We start from the raw sequence: 16,806 nt of genomic DNA, 5'->3' as shown, positions 1-16,806 counted from the left end.
ACTTCGTCCAAGAACTTCAAGATAACCAATAGAAAATCTTGAAAAACTATAAGAAAAAATCCCTATTTCTTAATCCCCTATTTCAAAAAACATAGTCGAATTAAATCAAAAAAATTCTCTACGAATACACAAAAGGAATGATCACAAAGAAACTCTCACCAATCCTAGCTTCTCCGAGCACGCCCACCAAGGCCGAGAGATAAAAAGAAACTCAATGATACAACATAGATAGAAGAACAAAGAGCGAAAAAAAGCGGATGACGGCCACATCTTCAAATAATAAAAAAAACCACAAAATTCAAGAACTCCAAACTGAGGCATCAACCCGAACTTCATCTAGCACTCAAAAGCATGCCAAATGCAAACAAAGATCCAACAATAAAAAAACCCAAACTTTTTCATCAAAAATCAAAGGAAAACCAAAAAAATCACAACTCTCACTCTCCCACAAGATTACCAAGAAAAACCCCACAACATCCCCCATAAACAAACAAAAATCATCACATCAAACCACTTTCAAACCACAATAGATTCACGGAACCAAACACCAACATTTAAATACCATAGTAAATCAAGATCTAACCTCAGAGAAACAAAGAATGCCACCCAAAGAGAGTGAGTGCGAGTGCAAGATTGGAAGAACAACAGAGAAATAGCGAAGCTTGCAAAGAGAAAGAGAGAATGGGATTTGTGATGAATGAGTTTTGGAAAAATTAGGGAATAAAAACAATGAATTGAAATTTAATCAAACCTCGGAATAGGTGATGAGTTTGTCTAGTGAAATGGAGGTGAAGGAAAGAGTTTTTCTCAAAGGTATAGATCGGTGATTTTGGTTTTCCCCATGAGGTTTCTCAAAATCCCAAGATTTGGTTTTACTGACCAAATCGGTCGTAAAAACTAAATTCAAGGTTTTTGGGCTAGTGAAAAGTATTTGGGCTGGTCAAAGGAAACCAAAAATCCTTCAAAAACAAACAATCTGAACATAAAAAGTGGTGTATTTGGAGTTACATGTAACTCCAAATACACTCAAAACATCTAACACCTTCAAACAAACATAAAAATCTTATAATATAGTAATTCCGGGTTACATCCAACCTAACACAAGATTTGGCTGCCTTTGTATTTCTAAAAACTAAAGTATTTTTTTAGATTCGTTGTAGCCCGGAAATCCGATGTATTTAGAATTACATCCAATCAAATACCACCTTAGTGAATTTGTTAAAGAAAGTTGTTAAAAATAGTTGAATTTTATTCATGTGAATTTTCAGTTATTGAGACTACAGTTCTCAGACACCAACTTGGAAATTACTTCCAAGTGTAGTGATTTATTGCTCGAATGATGAATGAGCAAACTCAGGATCGAATTATTGGGTCGATAGTACTGTTGCAGCATCGTACAATATATTATAAAGGCACTGTAGAATACTATAGCAATAATGTTTATTTCGTTGTTTATTGAGTCCTCTTGTAGGATGATGACATTTCCTTTCCCTCTAAAATTGAATGAAAGGGGATTTATTAGTTTCGATTTGATTCCTAAAAATCATCTCAGCATATATGTGGTAGGATTTTAATCGCTCATGTGACATTTGGCCAAGTTAATAAATCTCTAAGGGGTTACTAAGTTCACTGTAATTGGTGCACTACCATACATGTCTATCTCTTAACAACCACCTTGTGGGGCGATATTTCACATCTTTGTCAAAAATCAATTTGGAAACTATACCATGGATATACATAGGAACAAAAAGGTGGCTTTTTTTAAATATTACAAAAAAATATTTACTAAATTACGCATGTTTGGGATTATTTACAAAAATACGCATCGTAGGTGGAAAAGCGGTAAAAATTTTTCCCCGTTTTTAGACTTTTTATTTTATTTTAAAATTATGAAAAGCGGGAGAAACTCTCTGTTTTCATAATTTTTAAAATTTACTAATAAAGAAAAGGAAAAGCGGGAGAAACTCTCCGTTTCCCTTTTCCTTTTTATTAAAAAGCCTCCCATCCTTGATTGCTTTTTGAAAATGAGTAACAGCCTTTTTAGTAACGGATATAAATTTATCCGTTGATTTATTTTTATTATTATTATTTTTTTATATAATTCCCACTTCCCAATTCATACTATCTCCCTCCATTCTCATTTTCTCCCTATTTTAATCTTACTTCAAGTTCTAATTGTGCTGGGTGTTTTCTACTTACACGTGTACTGGGATTTCAGTTGATAATTTTTCGATGGCGTTCTTAAGATTACTAGGTGATCACATTTCATCCATTTTGTCGGAAAAGGGTAATATTTTTGTATAATTAGATAACTTTGAAATTAATTATTTATTAATAATTATATTAAGACATTAGTTTCACATAATAATTTTTATGTCATAATTATTAATCGTATTAATAATTATGTTATTACTGACAAGCATGTTTAATTAGATAACACACTATATTTTTTTAGGATAATATTAATAATTGTATTATGTCATAATTAATTATTGTATTAATAATTATTAACCTCGAAACATGTTTACTTAGATAACCTAGTATATTATTTGGTTATTTTTTTATTAATAATTAGTATTAAATCATTATTTTATATTAATTATTGTATTATATCATAATTATTAATCGTATTAATAATTATCTTATTAGCACCCCAATCATGTTTAATTAGATAACCCACTATATTTTTTTAGGGGTAATTTTTTATTATTAATAATCGTATTATGTCATTAGGTTTTATGATTAATTTTATTATGTCATAATTAATTATTGTATTAATAATTGTTATATTAATACTAAGAATGTTTATATTATTTTGTTTTTATTAATAATTGTATTATGTCATTATTTTATATTAATAATTGTATTATATCATAATTCTTAATCGTATTAATAATTATCTTATTAGCACCGAATCATGTTTAATTAGATAACCCACTATATTTTTAGGGTAATTTTTTTATTATTAATAATCGTATTATATCATTAGGTTTTTATGAATAATTTTATTATGTCATAATTAATTATTGTATTAATAATTGTTATATTAACCTCGAAGAATGTTTATTTAGATAACTTAGTATATTATTTGGTTATTTTTTTATCAATAAATGTATTAAGTCATTATTTTTATATTAATAATTATATTATGTCATAATTATTAATCAGTATTAATAATTATCTTATTAGCACCCCAATCATGTTTAATTAGATAACCCACTACATTTTTAGGTAATTTTTGTTTATTATTAATAATTATATTATGTCATTAGGTTTTATGAATAATTTTATTATGTCATAATTAATTATTGTATTAATAATTGTTATATTAACCTTGAAGCATGTTTATTTAGATAACCTAATATATTATTAGGTTTTTATTAATAATTGTATTAAGTCATTATTTTAGATAACCCTAGTATATTATTAGGTTAATTTTTTTATTGTATTAATAATTGTTATATTATGGGCTGAAGCATGTTTATTTAGATAACCTAGTATATTATAGGACACCAATGTTTATTGTGTACTCTTCAATCATATTTAATTTTTCGATGGCATATGTTCGGATTTATGATTTTTTCGTGTCTTATATTTTTCATTTAATATGAAATTGATTAATTTATAACTTTCTACACTGATCGGGTTCTTAGATGTAGACATGTGTCCATCGCGAGCCTCCTCCACAAATCATAGGTCTTTTAAAGAGCCGGGGTTCTATCATGCGGCTCAAATTCTTAATTTCGAATTGATGCCGCTCTTGTGAGCGCATTAGTGGAGAGATGGCGGACTAAAAACACACATTCCACCTTACATGCGGTGAGACAACAATCACGTTGGAAGATGTGGCACTATTACTTGGCTTACCGATTAGCGGCCACGAAGTCATCGGGCGGACTTCCCGACTTAGGAAGTGTTATCTATCGCGAGTTGCTCGAGTGGTCCCAGTCAGGGAGCAAAGGAAAGGTCGAGTATAACTCTAGCGTGGCTTGAGGAAACATTTGGCATCTCTGTCATACGATGTAGGGTCAACGCACGAGATAGAATGTTATGCGCGTGCCTATATCCTAAAGGCTTATCGGTTGTGTCCTCATGCCAAATATGTCTCAGAACAGGGTTCATCTGAAGTGGTTACCACTCGGGGATTTCTCGAAAACGAGGAAGATACAGTTGGGGTTCAGCATGTCTAGCAACCATGTACAGGTCTTTATGCCGTGCATCCAACAAGGATATGAAAAAAATATCGATGGATCTATGATATTACTTCAATCATGGGCATAATACAGAGTTTCAAGTATATCCCTCGAACCCGTGCTATCGTGTCCTTTCCTCAGGCTCGTAGGGTGAGGCAAATTAAATTGATGATTCATTTTACACTTAATTATAATACATTGAAATTATAATTCATTCTCATTTTTCAAATTGAGCGACATTGAAGTGGATGATGATAGCCGTAGCAACAAGCACAATGTGAGGATATATAGGCAGACTACTAGATCGGTTGGAGATGCAGCAGTAATGTTGTTAAAAAGCGATAATTCATACACATATTTTAGGTATTAATAATCATTGATTATTTGGTAAAATAATTTTAAAGCGGTTTATATGGCGGCCTTATGATTCGAGCGAGATAATCGCACTAAATGCCACATGACATTTTCGCAGACAAACCTTTATGGACTGCATTTACATCATTGATTTGCTTCGAAGTTGTTGAGTGGCACCAAACAGATCGAGTGACAAGACAATTTGGCTTCGCCCAAGGTGTTCCTCTCGATCTAGTTTGCATTGACCGACCCACGATCATGATCTTCGTGGCGAGAATTGACACGATTGAGGCATTGATGCATGGAAGATGGATTGGATATCTGAGAGATAGGCGTCACGTTGCCTCAACCTCCATGTTCCTGCCGGGAATAACGCAATGTTGGTGGAATATTATGAGTGGTATACGACTAATACCATACTATTTTTATCGACGGATCGGGACCCGTTGGATCCTCAGTGAGGAGGGAACACTTTTCCAGCGCCCCTTAGAGCGTTTCCAACGATGGTTGTAGATGTGCCGACCACGAGTCCTCCTCATACGAGACGTCGTCGGCATAATTCTCATGCCGATCACGACGAGGCACATATTCCTCGACACCTACATCACGAAGGGTACCGGTCATTTCACTCATCGGATGATATCAGCGTTACTAGATCATCTCATCTCCATGGATTTCCTCCAGTTGAGCCCGAAAGCAAATACTCGGTTGATTTCGGGGATGGACTTTGTGCGAATTTATTTGAATATCAACCTCATCATCCACCCTATGGAACGCGGACAATCTAGTCATTCAACTTCATTTTCGGCAACAAGGTGGGAATCACCCCCAAACCCTTCATACTTTGCTGCTGAACCGAACACTCCAGACCTCGACAATACACGATTTGGATGAATCATCTAATGATGACCCGCCCTGATAGAGCAAGCACGAAGACCTAGGCCACGGGGATGCCGAAAGAGATATCCACCCACCTCAATGTTTTCTATCTGAGGTGGCAGCGTGAGACGATAGAGTAAACTCTTGTATTAGTTGTTGTTTTTCTTTATTATCGCACAAAACTATCACGTAGTATTATTTTGCTTGATGTTCTATGTTGTGTATTTTCTTAAATTTACTTTTTCTTTGCATTTGTTTTATCTTCATATGCTTTAACAAAACGCTTTAATGATAACTCATTGCATGTTATAATTATATGGAAGGCTTACATCATTAAAACATTACAACGAAAAATACATTTAGAGTATATTACGACTGACTACTTGAACCGGCAATGTTGGGACAATTTCAGCGACTATGTCCTTCGTTGCGACATAAACCACAACGTTTTCGCTGAACACCTTCCCTAATATCCATCTCGTTATGAATCTTTGTAGATTTTGGTCTTCCTTTCGTCGGTCTTCTCATCGTAATATTAGGACGTAGACGTGGACCATTATAAGGGTTCCAATATCCCTCATTTGATACTGGCTCAAACTCTTTTACGATATACATTAAAAAAGCTGTTTGAAGCCTATACACGTTGTCAACATACTCCTCCCAATGTAGAGCGAATATGCGAGCATGCTTTGGAAGGACATGTCGACATGGAAAAATGTAGCGTCTGAAAAGCACCACAGTCGCACCAATGTGATCTTAGGTTGATGCGAAAAGTGCTAGCTTGTCTCCCATATTGCGAGGGTGACATCTCATCTACCATGAATGACTTCTCTTCACGGTCGAGATTGACGAGCGTAAATGCTTTGGACATGCTTGTTGATTTTCTTGGATTGCCTTCATTAGTGATTACGAGAAGATAAGGCCCGATGCGATCCGAGCTTTGCGCTGTACACCTTTTCTCACAAACAACTCCGCCAAAGTCGAATGCGTTGATTTAACCATAGTCTGTTATAGGAAGGTTTCTTGTTCCCTTAAGCTACCGAATTAACACATTCTGCGAGGTTGGTTGTCATGTGACCATACCTTCTCCCTTCTTTATCGAGCAGCTTAAGCCCACTTCTCCCATGGTATGTTATCCAACCATCTCAGTCGCCTCTTCATCGTTGTCCCGTAGTAAACCATACCGATGGTTAAAAATCTTGAATGGTTTTGAATAACCCACAATAGTGAACTTAAAAAGTTAAGATAAATTCAATAATTAACAACAATGTAAGAGTTAGATTAAAAACAAAAAGTTAATCTTGTAACTTGCCAATATTGACAACTATCCGTTGCATTTCTTGGTTTTACGAAGCGACGCATGAAATTGGCGAGATATGTCAAAATCGATGAAACATGGTACACACGAGGAGCACTCATCTCACGGCCAAGTGATCTAAAAAGTCGATTTGATGGATTCATGGCGATCGGATATAAAGCATATTCCTTGTTGTGGTGTTACATCTGGAACATAAGTTGCACAAGAAGAAAGTCCATGCACCTAATGTTTCTCCTTCGACGATAGCAAAAACCAATCGGCGAGGATATTTTTATTACCGTCTTGTGCGATTGCCAACAACAAAAGTGCTTTTGTATTTGCCATAAATATGGGTGCCATCTATCGGGACGACCGGTTTGCAATATTTGAAAGCCTCCACGCAGGTGGAAGCTCCGAAAAACTCTATGAAAGATTCGAGCATCACGTACTGGGTAAGGTCCATTGTATCGTTTGGTTTGGGTCTCAAGATCAACTATTGTCCCGGGAACAAAAGCTGCTGCAACGCTGATAGCCATCTTGGTAATTCGTTATGGGACTCCTCCCAATTGCCAAATCTCTGCTTTAACTGCTTTTGCTTAGTTGTCCATACTTTCCTATATGTCGGTGTGTATCCCAGTATCGATTTTTTTGATCTCCACCATTAAAAACCGATACATTGATGCTTGGGCTGCTTTGTTGGACTAGTGCTTGTATTTGATGACAAATCATGTTTGAATCCGACTGAATGATCCTGCGAGATCATTGCTCGATGAACACGTGTGAGGCCCAGTGTACTTTGTAATTTCCCCAAAGTCGTCTCACGCTTGCTGTAGGGATGCGTGAACCCTCAATTGCACCCATCGCCATATGACTTACATTTACCGGAGTATTGAGTCGGATCAGACTCAATAACTTTGTATTCGACAGATTTAAGTAAGCAGTAATGCTTAATTGCGGTCTCAGCATCATCTTTGCTTTGAAACCTCATGCCTACATGAAGATCTCCATTTGTCGTTGCTCCAGTTAATGTGTCGGCATACAATAAAGGGTACTCCGAAAATTCTTGTGCGGACATTGCTTCCAAATCAAGGGTTGCGATATGTCTTTGGAGGTTCCATTGGTGCCATCATGAAATTATGGTCGGTCATTGGAACGTTTTCAAGATTGCATTCTTCTAAGCCGAATGTCATCAACACTTGCTTGATGTCTTCCCCAAAAGTCATCACCATCATCATCCTCATCGTCTCCACTTTGGATCGGCCCATACCGACCGAATTCGGTTTCATGAGTATCGTGAAAAGAACTTGTTCCGCCTTGTAGATGTTGTGAATTAGTAAAAATAATTATTGGGTGGTGGATCATCTTGTGCCCTCCACTCCGTGAGAGAGCCGTTCAAATTCATTAACTTGGCATGGTGATGAAATCCTCTCCCGTCTCAAATTGCGTTGAACTTCATCATCCGGGGCGGGTTTGTTGTTGGGAAGGAGCACCCTCGAAAGTTGCGTAGCTGAACTCCACGTACAATTCAATAATGGCAATATCTCGGATTTCTTTTTTTGGCGGTCGAGCATCATCCGAACATCTCGGTCATTACGCAATTTGAATGACCGATAGCAAATCTTACCGGATCCTCGAAGAAATTGGGGAGCCGATATTTGATACATGAAACTCCTTGGTATTCAGCGATCTCAATGCTTTCTTCAATGGATCTCTTTAAATTTTAGATACGAGATGTGCGTCTTGATATAAAAAAATATGATTGATCCTCCGACGAAAATATAATTGTGTCTTCACTAGCAATGATTGAACCATTGTAGTAAACCAATACAAGTGAAGTCTCTGCCATTGTTGAAGACAAGAAGAAGAAGTATGGGTGAGTGAGTGAGTAAATAGTGTGCAAGAGTGAAAATGGGCTACTAATGTTGGTTTATATAAAGAGCTCGAATTTTAAAAATTTCATTTATGAACATTGCAGGTTTGACGGTCCTAATTATTGATTGGTGCAGGTTTGACCAACCTATTTTGTGCTAAGTACTAACTTGTGCGAGGTTTGGTCATCATACTTTGTCCTAATCAACGAGCAGTGCGGGTTTTGATCGGGCGTATTTCGTCTTTGGCTGGTGCAAGTTTGATTGTCCTACTTTGTCCCAATCACTGAGTCGTGCAGGTTTGACCGACGTACTTTGTCTTGGCCGAGTGCGGGTTTGATTGTTCTTTTTGTCACAATCAGCTGAGTGGTGCGAGGTTTGACCGCGCACTTTGTGCTAAGCGAGTGCGGGTTTAATGTCCCTACTTTGTGCTAATCACTAGAGTAGTACGGGTTTGGTAGCGTACTTTGTGCTAATTCTTGACCCGGCATGCACTTTAACCCGATCTACTTTATACTAATTCATCGACTAGTGGAGGTTTGAGTGACCTACTTTTGTACTAATTCTTGATCGATCGCGGGTTTGAGTGAACTACTTTGTGCTAAAATCTTGGCCGGTGCGAGGTTTGGACCGTCTTACTTTGTGTTAATTCTCGATCGATGCAGTGCCGACCGATATACTTTGTACTAATTCATCGGCAGGTGCAAGTTTGACTGTTCTACTTTGTGCTAATTCTCGATCGGTGTAGGTTTGACCAACTTACTTTGAACTAATTACTGACAGGTGCAAGTTTGACCAACGTACTTTGTGCTAATCAGCGGTCAGGTGTGTTTAACCGTCCTACTTTGTCCTAATTAATTACCTATACAAGTTTGACTGAACTACTTTATACCAATTACTGACCGGTTCAGGTTTATCCGACCTACTTTGTGCTAAGTACTTACAGGTGCTTAGTACCCGACTATTGCACTTTTTCATTGTCCTATTTTGTGGTAATTATTAACCGATTGCATGTTTGATGAGTCCTATTTTTGTGCTAATTACTAGCGGTGTAGGGTTTGGCCGTCCTAGTTTATACTAACTACTTACCGTTGTAGATTTAATCATCCTATTTTTGTATATTTTTCGAGATTCATAGTAAATAAAAGGTTAACATATATATATATATATATACATATATATATCAACCATTATTTTTTTAATTAAAAAAATTAATTATAAAAAAAGAATTCTTTTAAGACAAAAGGCCGAGCAACTACATCGGTTTTTTTGTAAGGAAAAGGAAAACGGGAGAGTTTCTCCCGTTTTCCTTTTTCTTTATTAAAAAATTTTTAAAAATTATGAAAAGCGGGAAAGTTTTTTTCCTGTTTTCATAATTTTTTTAATTAAAAATGAAAACGGGAGGAACTCTCCCGTTTTCATAATTTTAAAATAAAAAAATAGCTGAAACGGGAAAATTTTCATCTGCTTTTTCCACCGGCGTCGATATTTTGTAAATAATCCCAAACATGCGTAATTTTTGTAATATTTTTAAAAAAGCCACAAAAGGTTTGCTAATTTGAATGAATAAAAGAATTTTCACAAAAAATACAATATTTATCAAATGGTATATTTGCTATTGAAGTTGGAATTAATTTTACCATAGCTATAATAATTATGGAGCATGCTTTTTTACAATAAAATTGATAAAAAAAATAATTTAAGAAATAAAATAAGTGATCCGTCCTTAAATAATTGTTTGATAACATAGATTGAAAAGTATGTAATGGACAGTATTAATAATGATGCAATTACACATTATTTTCAAGTTATGAAAACTTGTGGAGAACATTATTCTTAAAAAAAAATTATTTTATTATTTTAGTATTATATAGTTAAAAATTAATTTACATATATTTATAGTTTAAACCAATATATACTACATATATGGACTTCACACTACTACTTTCACATATATAGTGTAGTCAACTACTATTTTTTCTTTTATTACTTCATAAGACTCACATTCATCACCAGTGGGCTTCAAGTCCTAATCTCTTCATCTTCTGTATTTTATTTTGATATAGCTCATCTTGTCTTGCAACCTTTTATTTAATTAAAATTACTTTTCATTAAATAAATATATGATTTTCCCACTTTTATATGGAAAAAGGTTTCTAAAGAGTATAGATACCATTTGCTTGAGTTTCAGATTTTTGTAGAGTAATTATTTTTTCCCTCAACAATAATAATATAAATGTTTATTAATATTATATTTGGAAAATTATAAATATATATATAATATAAGGTTCAGTATTCTATGGCCGTGCTCAGATATCAAATCTAAACATATTCAAAAATCAACCGTTGAGATCATTTAGATGTATAGGACATAATAAAAGTTTAGATAACACTAAAAAAACAGCAGAATAACTCATGGGAGAAACCGAGAAAGTATCATGCTTGAACACTATTGCTGTTACTGTTGATTCACCTCTTTCTTCTTATCTCTGTTTTCTAGCTTCTTTCTCAAATTTTTTAAAAACAGGGGCGTTGCTATAAACGTGCTCAGATTACTTTTCTTCATATATAATTAGTGGATTAACTTTGGCGGGCAGCGGGGGGATGCTCTTCTGAAAATATGCTTTCATCAACAAATTGAATAAGCTGCTTTCTTCTTGTTAGTTTCAAAGTTGCTCTTGGTTTACATGCTTTATCCCCTGCTATGAAGTTCCATCCTCCGAAACCACTGCTGAAAACCCCGCCGAAACCCCTTGATCTAAACCCTTTCTCTGCTACCTTGCAAGGAGTTTCCTGGTCTAAGGTTGTGAGCTCCTCCTCTTCTGCTTCTGCTTTTGAAAATCCCCTCCACCTTCATAAACCTCAATTTGACCGTTTGAAAAACTCTGTCAAATCTTGCATCACCATTGATCGTGATCAATGGCACTCGGCCAGGGATTCCATGCAAACCGTACTTTACGCCAAATTTCTGGGAAAATCTCTCCCTCTTGACCAAGCTAAGCTGGCGTTGTCTGATGCTTTCTATTTCCGATCTTCCTAATGGGTTCTACTTTGTTCGCTGTAGTTCTCTTGATATGCAGGCTAAACTCCTCTGGGATGGACCTTGGACCGTCGAGGGGCGTATCCTTCAAATCTTTGAATGGAGGGAATCTTTCCAGCCTGCATTTGAAAAACTTTCGATTGCAGCTATCTGGATCCAGCTTCATCATGTCCCTATTGAGCTGTGGAAGGGCGAAATTCTGGAAGTCATTGCCTCTCATTTCGGAAGGGTTCTCAAAATTGATGAGCACACTCTTAAACTCTCTCGCTCAAAGTTTGCTCGTATTTGTGTGGAAATTGACCTAGATCTCCCCTTGCAGAAGGGGACCCGGGTTAAAGTATGGTAAAAACCCACATCTTCATTATTGCTTTATATGAAAAAAATTGCCCATCTTTTTGTTTCGAGTTGTGGTCGTGTTGGCCATGGTGACTCGAATGCACCTTCATTAGCAGTCGAAAAATGGCACCGATCTACAACCGCCCACCGTCTTTCTCGAGAGGAAGATGGAGGTTAACGATCATTGCCGAGGGCTTCGGGCGTGGCTCTTGAAGAGTCGGATCCTCCCAATCGGTTGAGAATATTGTTCCGGATCCTCATCGAATCCGGATGATGATTCTCATAACTCGAGTCCGGGCTTAAACCTCGGAGCCGCCGTATCGACAACAGCGGTAGGGGGTCAAGGTGGTGCCCGTCTCCTTAGCTCGGACCCGACATGTTGGGGACGATGGCTAGGATCCAAACACGTGTCTCAACAGTTTGGAACCACCTTCGTCCTTCCCGACACGTGGCGGTCGCTCGCGTCAGCGGTCTTTGCAGCAGGGTTCACTTCTCGAGCAATTCTATTTTTCCGCGTCTAGAGAAAAACAAAAATCCCGTTGAATCGTTCCCAGCTGTTGTTGAGGAAGCATCTCACCGTCCCGAGGCGGGTGGCTCTTCTCTCTCTTGGGTCCCGAGGAAAGTTCGACAAGGGCGGCCCTATTGCACCACCTTTTTCACTACTCCCGACTTACCCCGGCTCCAGATGTCTGCTGAGCATTATGACTTGGGGATTCCCTCCACCCCGAGTGGCATTGGGACTCCCACCTCCCCGTCGCCTCCTTTCACATCATCCCACCCCACTTCCTCCCCTCCATCTTCACGCTCTTCACCAACTCAACCTCTACTTCTCTCCTCGGTTCCTTTTTGGAGATCTCGAGTCCTAATCACTCCGCTTTGGTTGATAGGGTAAAGCTTGCGCTCCTCCTCCTTCCTCAACCAGAACTCCATATGGACGACCCTAGAGACTCGGGGCTCGACTCCGGGCTCAGATGACTCTGGGTCTCATTTTTGAGCCAGAGCGTCGATATGCTTCTCTCAAACTATCAAAAAGATATAAAACTAGAGGCCCTTGCTCGGCAAGCTCCCACCAAGAACAACTCCCACCCTAAAAAAGGGAGATCGACTTCTACTTCTTAAAGCCCCTGCTTCTTTGTTCTTCTCTTCTTAGTTTTTTATGATTATGCGAACTAATATTAAGATTCTCTATTGGAATTGTCGTGGAGCTTCTAACCCTCGTACTATTGATCGCATTTGTGACCTCATGCGTCGTCTGAAACCTACTATCATTTGTCTTATTGAAACAAAAAGCCGACTTTTGATCGTTGTTCCCGTTTTTATAGTATTTTTTTGCTCGTACTTGGGAGTGGGCGGCTATCCCAGCACGGGGGTTTCTCCGGGGTATCATCGCCCTCTAGTCTCGAAGCCTTAGGGCGGGGTTACTCCGATAGCGGCCACCCGCATGTCCCTCAACCTGGTTATCTCTTCTACTGAGGGCTCCTAGATCCTTTCGATTGTTTACAACTCTCAGATTTTAGCTGCTCAAAAACTCTTATGGAACACCCTTGCTGGCATTAGCAATACTCGTTTACCACTGGATTCTTGCAGGAGATTTCAATGCCATTCTTTCTGATCTTGACTTCAAGGGGAAATTACGAGATCTTATTCTTATAAATCCACCTATTTTAATTCCTTTATTAACAATAATAATCTTGTTGACATTGGCTTCGTGAGGGCACGCGTTTCACTGGTGCAATAACCAAAGCTCGGGCTTGCTTGCCGGTGGGCGAGGCTTGATGATTCCTTGCTAGTCATGACTGGGTGGCCTCTTTTTGCTTTTTGTTGTGAATCGGCATCTTCCGTACGCCTTTGCTCAGATCATTCCCCGCTCTTGCTCACTGCCAATCCTTACACTCCCTCTAAAAAAATCATGTTTTCGGTTTGATAATGTTTGGCTTGACTATCATAGTTGTCATGATAACATTGTCAAAGCTTTTGATTCTGTTGACATCTCCTCCCCCATGCATTCTTTTCACCATTGTATTGTTAATACTAAAGCGAAACATTCTTTCTTGGAAGACTGCGGTATGAGACCAATTGATTACGAGATTGCTAACTCGGAATTAGAAATCAAAGAGGTTGAGGAGCGAGATATCACTCGCCCCGACCCTTGGTATTCAATCTGGCTCCGTGCTCTTCGTAATAGGCTCTCTGTCCTCCTGCGTCAAAACACTATATCACGGGCCCAGTGCGCGAATGCTTTGGCTCTGTCATGGCGATTCAATTCCGCTTTCTTCCACCGTAGTGTCAAAATCCGTCGAGTCAAATCCGAATTCACTCCATTAGAGACATTCTTTGGTAACATTCTTACTTCTAATGATGATCCGGAACATGAATTTCTTAATTTTTTTATCGCAAACTTTGGGCGTCCACCTCCTCTGTCTCTTTGGATCATTTGTTTGCCTCCTGCTGGGATGACTTTCCCTCATTTGAGTCCGATGACAAGGATGACTTAGTCAAGCCTCGTCACCAAGGGGAGGTCTTCGAACCCTTAGGTCCATGCCATGAGGCAAGTCTCCCGCCCGGGATGGGTTTAATGTTGAATTTTACATTTTCTATTAGAATATTACGGGTGAACACCTTTTCAATGCTATCTCCCACTTTTTTTATGATCGCTAAAAATTCCCAATTCACGAGGGTAAAAACCTACGTTGCTCTTATTCCCAAAATTGATCATCCTCAAAAGTTTTACGATTTCCGCCCTATTTCTCTTTTGCAACGTCTGTTATAAGATTATCACTAAAAATTTTTAGTTTGAAAGGCTCAAAAAAGTTCTCCCTAAATTAATTGGCAATGAGCGATCGGGCTTTCTAGCGGGTAGGTCTACCTTTGATAACATCCTTGCTCGTTCAATAGATGGCTCACTCTTTGGAGCCCGAGAGATTTAACCCCCTAGGATGTTAATCAAAGTAGATATTGAAAAAAAGCTTTTTGATACTGTTGAATGGAATTCAATCCTTGCAACCCTCCGTAGAATGTGCTTTCTTGAGATTTGGATCCGCTGGATTGGGTCTTGTTTATCCTCTGCCTCCTTCTCCTTCCTTATTAATGGCAAACCTAGTGGTTGGATCTCTAGTTCTAGAGGTGTGAGACAGGGAGATCCCATCTCACCTCTTCTTTTCCTCCTCGGTCACTCAAAAATCTTTCTATGATCCTCAACCATGCTCTTCACACAAATTTCCTCTTTGGTTTCGATCCTTCTCTGCCTAAAAAAGTTAATCATCTCATGTTTTGCCGACAACTTAATACTTATTACCAAGGCTTCTAGAATCTCGGCGAAACATTTTATTTTGCCTAAATCTCTATAGTTCTCTTCTTGGGCAAAGGCCGAACCTCAACAAATCCGCAATTTACCCTGCCTAGTTGGTTCGATGAACGTGTCTCCAAATCTATAGCTGTCATTTTAAACATTAAACTAGGGTCTTTCCCTTTCACTTATTTGGGAGCCCCGATTGCTCCTTCTCGTCTTTCTGTGAATCATTTTCAACATCCGGGTTTGTAAAAGCGCTTCTTCTATCAACAATTGGAGTCACAATCATATATCCCAAGCCGGTCGTATCATCCTCCTCAACTCTAATATCTTTTCCCTTCCTATTTACTATCTCTCCTTATTCTATATTCCCGACTCAATTCGGATTCTATCTCCAAGTTGGCTCGTAAATTTCTATGGGGTAGGCAAGGCACGGATCATTTGGATTCCATTCTATTGGTTGGCACTCTGTTACCCTTGACAAAGTCGAGGGGGGTTTAGGCCTCCGTAATCTTAGAAAGGTCGGACTTGCTCTTCTTGCCAAACATATTTTTTTCTATTGCCAACAAGGAAGACAAGGTCCGGGTTTCTATTTTTTTACTCATAAATATCAAAAATTGGGCGCATTTGGAATAATGATTCATTGTCGGGTGTTTCTAGTTTTCACAAAGCTATTTTAAAAACTTTAAATATTCTCAAACCCAACTTTCATTTCATTGTTTGTAATCCCTGGCCTCACTCAATGCTTGGGATGATCCATGGGTTTTGGATCTCCCACTTAGTCACAAACCAACATTTTTCAATATTCACTCCATTGATAACCTTATTGTTAACTCACTTGTTTCAAATGACACTTTTAACCGTAGAGCTTACATTGATTTCTTTGGAACTGATTTGACTCGTATTGTGCTTAATGATGTGGTTTTTGACTCTACTGTGAAAAATGATTGGGTTTGGGGCCCTGCTCTAACCATCCTTCTACTCAGGGCTGTTGTTTATGGCTTCCTTAATTCTGGAGACCCTCTTCATTGTGCTTGGCCTGGCTGGTCTCGCATCTGGTCTCTTAAGGTTGCCCCTAAAACTAAGGTGTTCCTCTGGAAATTGGCACATGGAAAACTACCCACTGGGGATTATTTATATAACTTGAACATTGGCCCTGCAACTTTGTGTCACTTCTATGGCATTCACTCTGAGAATGCAAATCATTTGATCTGGTTATGTCGTTATTCTGCTAGCTGTTGGACCACTATCCTCAATTGGTTGGGCCTCCAACACCTTTCTTCTACCCAGCTTGCAAATGGCTCTTGGCTCACCTCTGGCTTCCCTCTTCACATTAATGCTCTATTTGCCAGAGCCATTATTGCAACCACTACTTGGCAAATCTGGACTGTCAGATGTTTCCTAGTCTTTCGCCATCAACCCCCAAATTTCAACCGAATCCCCCATTTGGCCTGGGCTAGAGTGCTTGACTACTTCACTGCTAATGCCCTGCTTGGCATGAAAAAATTTATTTCTTCTCGCAGGCCCCACTATTCCATTATTGTCTCCAC

Source organism: Dioscorea cayenensis, unplaced genomic scaffold, assembly GCF_009730915.1.
Source record: "Dioscorea cayenensis subsp. rotundata cultivar TDr96_F1 unplaced genomic scaffold, TDr96_F1_v2_PseudoChromosome.rev07_lg8_w22 25.fasta BLBR01000527.1, whole genome shotgun sequence".
Classification (NCBI taxonomy): domain Eukaryota; kingdom Viridiplantae; phylum Streptophyta; class Magnoliopsida; order Dioscoreales; family Dioscoreaceae; genus Dioscorea; species Dioscorea cayenensis.
This window is presented reverse-complemented; position numbering follows the sequence as displayed.